At 33.4% G+C, this 6,093-nt stretch overlaps 1 pseudogene; it reads right to left on the bottom strand.

Moving 5' to 3' along the window:
• Window positions 1-3,678: 3,678 nt before the first annotated feature.
• Window positions 3,679-4,734, bottom strand: LOC140853276 (uncharacterized; annotated as a pseudogene).
• Between the last annotated feature and the right edge of the window lie 1,359 nt (window positions 4,735-6,093).

Genomic DNA, 6,093 nt, shown 5'->3' with positions numbered 1-6,093 from the left:
AAAGTAATTAACTAAAAATAATAAAAGAGAAATTAGAAGCGTACCTGAGTTTTCCAGCAATCACCAACTAAATCTAGAAACCTAAAGGAAAAAGAAAGAGAGTTATAAAGCATGAAGAACAAATATTTGAAAATAATTTAAAATGCCAAATCTCCGGCAACGGTGCCAAAAACTTGATGTGCAAATCTTAAAATTTATAAATAAAATCGCAAGCGCACAGTGTGCAGAGTAGCACGACCAGCGAGTACGGGTCGATCCCACATAGACTTGATTTAAAAATAATTTTCAAATCTATGCTCAAGCAAGCTTTAACGAAAATCAAAAATCGAAAGTTGTTTGCTAAAGACAATAAGACTAAGGATCTAGGGTTTTTGAATCCACTAGATCTAGATTAGAAAATTCTACCTAAAATTTTTCTTATTGATCCTAACGACTACTCCTCTTGTCTTTCCCAAGCATAGATTATGAAGGGACTAAGGCCCAACGATAACCCATCAAGATTCTTTACAGGGGAGTAGTAACTAGGATCCCTTAGGGTTTTCTCCTCCTATACATTGAATCAAGCATGAACTATGAAAGGACTCTGACCCAACTGTAGTTCATCAAAAATTCTTGGCAAAAGAGGAAGAAAAAAAAACTCTAAGAAAAAGAAAGAACCCTATGTAAAACCTCTACTCATGATCTAGCTTCATCGCAAACCCTAGAAGGGATGCTTAGCTAGACATGATCTAAATCTACTTGCAAAATTTAAATGCAAAAAAATAAACTACCCTAATTTTATAAATTAAACTATCCTAATTGCATAAATTTAAACTGCATAATTTAAACTAACCTAATTGCATAAAATTAAATTGCATAAATTAAACTATCCTAATTGCAAGAAAAATAAATTGCATAATGTAAAGAGATAAAATTATATAAAAATAAGATTTTATAAAAAAAATTTATTACAAAAATCTCAAAGCTCGAGGCTTGAGAAGAAAGCTAAAAACCCCGCTATCTAGGGTTACAAGCTTGATCGGAAGGCAAGAATCATTAAAACAAGGGCCTTTGGGGGCTTTTTATAGGCATTTGGGGGTTATAAGATTTTTAAAACTTTAGATGTGGGACTAAGAGGTTTTAGAGAGCTGTTATGGGGGTTTAGGGGCTCAAATCTCGCTCAAAAAGCACTTAAATCCATCAAGAAACCCTAAAAATTATTTCAGCCGTCCGATCTTCATCTAAAGGACCCAATTCATCTAATAAATCAAGCCGGAAGCGATTCTGGGCCGTCGGATCACGATCTGGGTGAAGCACTGTCGTTGGATCGCGTTGCAGAGATGGGATCAGGTCGGATGCATCGCGGACCGTCTGATCAAGGCGCTGGAAGATTTCATCCATTGGATCGCACTGCAGAAGGATCCCGTGTTGTCCTAGTATTTATTGATTCTTGCAATTGCCTTGATTATGGTTGGATCTTGACCGGCTGCAATGGTGGCCGTCCGATGGTGCAAAAATGTGGAGCGTTGGATCTTGATCAGAGAAGATCGGACCATCGAGTGATGTGAAGTTACCAGGTTGTCCTTCGGACCTTCTTCTCTCTCCTCATGAGCCCTGGACCGCGTGCGTGGATCGAGCTCGCGATGCGTTGCGGTGAGCCGAGACTCGCTGATTGGCTGGTTTATGGTGCGCCGATGGGTCCATGGTCCAGGCGCCTGTTGCTGTGGACCAAGCGGCTAATCAGATCACCAAATCAGATGATTTTTGACCAATTTTGACCTGATTTGACTCGGGTTTGACCCAATTGAGTCTTCTTTCTTCATTCTTCAATTTCTGGGTCAATTTAACTCCGTTTTGCATAAAATTTACGCTGTTGAAATCCTCTTTCCTTGTTCTTTCTTTTGATGACCTCTTCTTCTACAAAATATAATAACAAGTATCAATTTCCTAATAAAGTTAGATAATTTAGATATTAATTGATACTTTTTATGTCAATTTGTGACATAAATCATGTATGATCTTTTTTAATTCTCTCAAGCTTTTTTAGCTCGAAAAGCCTTACTCCAACTTAATGCACCAATCTGTTGGAGGAAGAGAAGAAATCTGAATCCATTCCCATTTAAATTTCTCGATTCTGTAAATCTACCTGGGAGATGGCAAGCGATCTCTATCTTGCTTAGAAAACTAAGGACTTATTTGGTTTACAGGAAGAACTTTTCTTTATAGAAAGTTACTTCCTAAGAACTGATGTTCTAGGAAGTTACTTTTCAAGAATATAATTTTGGTATGTTTGGTTAGTCATGGGAAGTGACTTATTCTATAGTGGCTTATATTTGGTTAAACATCCATCTTATTGAAAAAAATATATAAAATACTTATTATACTTTTAATAAATATAAAACCATATATTTTTGCTCTCAAACTATATATAAATAATAATATTATATTTATATTTATATAAATATAATATTAATATATTATAATATTTATATAATAATAATTTATTACATTGATATAATACTAATATATGTATTAATATTATATTTAAATAATACTAATATCTAAATATTATTAAAAGAGATATAATATAATATTAGATATAGTATTATATTAGTATGAATATTAATATATATATGCCATATTAGTATTAATAAAAATATTAAATTAGTATAAATATTAAAATAATATTAATATATTATAAATATTATATTATTTATATTAATATAAATATTAGGATAAAATTTATATAAAATTATATTAATACTTATAAGGATAATATTTAAATAGTATTTTTGAGAATTTATATGCTCCATAATTATATATTTATAAAATTATCATCATCATTATTATTTTTAATTTATAATAATTAATCTTGGATGCTATGCATAGATTTCTAATCTAACTACTTGTTTAAATGCAATCATGATATTTATCTCAAGAAAATCAATCTTTTCATCTTATTTTACATAATTTTTTCATCTTATTAATCTAACTACTAAAACCATCATTAAAGTTGTTGGTTGTTAGCATATTGTAACACAAGATATTTACTGATTGATATGTATACCAATATGTAAATGATCAAAATGTTCTTTGATTGCAAAAGTCTAATATATCAAACTGTTACTGTTTTATTGTTTTGTTCAGTGTACCAATAGCTATACTAAGATATGTGGGTTTCAAGTTGTTTGTCATTTGGTCCATCTAGGCCTGATGAGATAACAGGTAAATATAAACAAACTTCCTAGATAAAAAATTTGCTGACACCAACCAAATTATAACATTTGAAATAAAAGTCCAAGGGACATCAGATCTATAATGATCTGCCACATCCAAATACCAATGCTACTTTCAAACAAGGCTATGAGTTTTGGTAAAACTTGACTATTTCAGCAAAATCTATCCATTTCAACTGAAACAGATCAATTTCGGCCAAGAGCCTAAGATAGATCCATCTTAATTAAATAAAGTAGATCATTTTGCTATAATAATTAGTATCTATATAAATAACCATCCAAATCCATAAAAGTAACCGGCTTGCATCATGTGAAATAAGAAACAAAAATTAGCATCCAAAACATAAACTTATAGTTGATTCAAAAGTAGTGTTTACATACACTGTTATTAATAAGGCCTACACTAAAAAGGTATCCAATATATAACATTCAAAACAGATACACAAGGCCCACAACAACTTGGCTATATTTCACTTTGAAAGTCAGGCAAGCAAGGGGTTAGAACATATGCCCGTATATAATCCTCTGGAAGACTAAAAAAGTAATCAATCTCCAGTGGATCCATAGCAATTTTTTTTACCCCCCTAAGAATCTCGGCTTGAAAAAGATCCTGCACCTTCATCACCTCGGATACCACTGCCATTCTTCTATCTACAGCCTCAGACTTATGTTTAAAACATGAAGCCAATTTGCCAATATGGTCTCCAGCAGTTGCCGTCAAGTTTCCTACCTTAGTCATCTCACATATAAGAACTCTCACTATCTCAATTGTCTCATGCCTAGCTTTTTTAGTTTTGATTGGCTGACTTGGACCTACAGCTTCAGTATTAGCAGTCATTTGTGGAGTATGTATCATGAAACTCTGACTAGCATAATTGCTTTCCTTTTCTTGGCTCTTATTGATAGCTGGTGGTATGTGTGAAAATTATTGCTTCTCAATCTCTATTTCTTCAACAGCATCTGCAGATGCTTCAGCTCTCATTCCAATAGCACGATCTCTTCCAAAGACATAGGTCCTCAAAGTAAGGGAAAGGCTTGTTCCTCACACTGTGAGCATTTCGATGACCCTACATTAAAAAAAAGGGGGGGAAAATAGTAAGTAAGAAAAAATTTTCAATGAAATATGAACAACTTTATAACACCAATTTATCTTAACCCATTCTTTGAAGGTATCCTCCTCATAAGTCACACACTTGTTAATGTCATCCCACCCAAATCCACTATAGTTAGGTCCCAACATCTCTGTGATAGCATTATACTGCTTCTTCAAAAGTTTAACCTGAGACTCAATATGGGGTGTTGCTTTCAATCCACACCCAGGAAGCTTATCTTCCATCAGCCTTTCCAATTGTTATAAATACCCACTCCTAAAAGTCCCATTGTCGGCCTTTCAACTTTCTTGGGTTATCAACTCAATCAATGACTCAACTAGCTTAGCATCCTCTGCAGAACTCCATTTTCTTATGTACTTTGTCCTCTTATTTCTTGTTGATATTTCTCCTAGCATTGAGGTGTTCATATCTACATTCACAATCTCATATGTTATAATTATATAATCACAATTTACCATATTAGGTTGTATTGCATGAATGAGTATAAAAGAGCTATTAAACAAGGATTTAACATAACACAGGATTATAACATAATACAACAAGTATTATAACACAGCAAGAAAAGTATTAAAAAGGGATGATAATATAACATATAATGTTCATACAAAGTTTAAGAGCCTTAAATATTAAACACAATAACGATGACAATTGTTTCTTCAAATTTTGTTTTGTTGCCACTCTACAAACATTTGGATTGCAAGATTAGCCCTGAATATATTTTAAGATGCAGATGACTCAATATGCTCTATATATGCATCATGCTCATGTGGGAAACCGCCATGAGACTACTCCTCTTCATTATATATAGCCTCAATAAGATCTACAAACATCTCTCTTCTAATATAGTTGTGCAGCAAGCAACATACAGAAATGATCTTATACATTGTCTTAATAGGATACCAAGTATGGCTCCTTAAGATTGCCCATCTTAGCTTTAGTAGGCCGAAACATCTCTCAATTACATTCCAAGCCTTTGAGTGCCTCATATTATAGAGCTTCTCAGCTGTAGTGGGTTCATGACCTTGTCTCCACTCATTGAGGTGATATCTTTGACTTCTAAATGGAGTTAAGAAACTCTCAGAATTTGTGTATCCAGCATCGCACATGTAGTAATAACCTACTTGATCAAAGCAAACAAAAAGTAAAGTGAGAAAAAATTATCAATTCTAATCATGCAAGAAAAGTGTAGTAGTAATAAAAGACTTAAAATTACCTTGTGGGACTTTTAATCCATTTCTATGATAAATGGCATCCTTGAGGATCCTATTATCATGTGCTGAACCCTCCCATCTAGGTAAGACATAAATAAGTTACATATCCTATGAGCACACACCAAGTATATTTGTATAAATCTCATTCTTTCTCGATCGATATCTAGATTTATCTTTCTCTGAAACTCGCACTCTAACGTGAGTACCATCCAATGCACCTAAACAATTATACAGTACAAATACAAACATAATAGTGAGTATTTAATAGTTTAATAAATAAAAATAATACCTTTAATTTAAACTATGTTGGTGCAAAAATCCGTCGGCGTCGGAGAAGCTGGAGTCGAGGGAGTCGCGGTCGCCGTCGGGACCTGCAAAGAAAGTCTAAACCGGAGTTGGGGGTGTTCCGGCAAGACCCTCCGATGCTCAAGTCAGTTCTCTGTCTCAATAAGAATGGAGTGCTCGAACAAAAATTTTTTAGCAGAGTTTTGAGATAGAGATTAGAGCTTAAGGAATAACGTATCTGGGGGTCCCTTTTTATAGGTGGAGGGCATA

The sequence above is a fragment of the Elaeis guineensis genome, chromosome 13, assembly GCF_000442705.2.
Source record: "Elaeis guineensis isolate ETL-2024a chromosome 13, EG11, whole genome shotgun sequence".
In the NCBI taxonomy this organism is placed as follows: Eukaryota; Viridiplantae; Streptophyta; class Magnoliopsida; order Arecales; family Arecaceae; genus Elaeis; species Elaeis guineensis.
The sequence above is the reverse complement of the archived record's forward strand: the minus strand, read 5'-3'. Positions and strand labels throughout refer to the sequence as shown.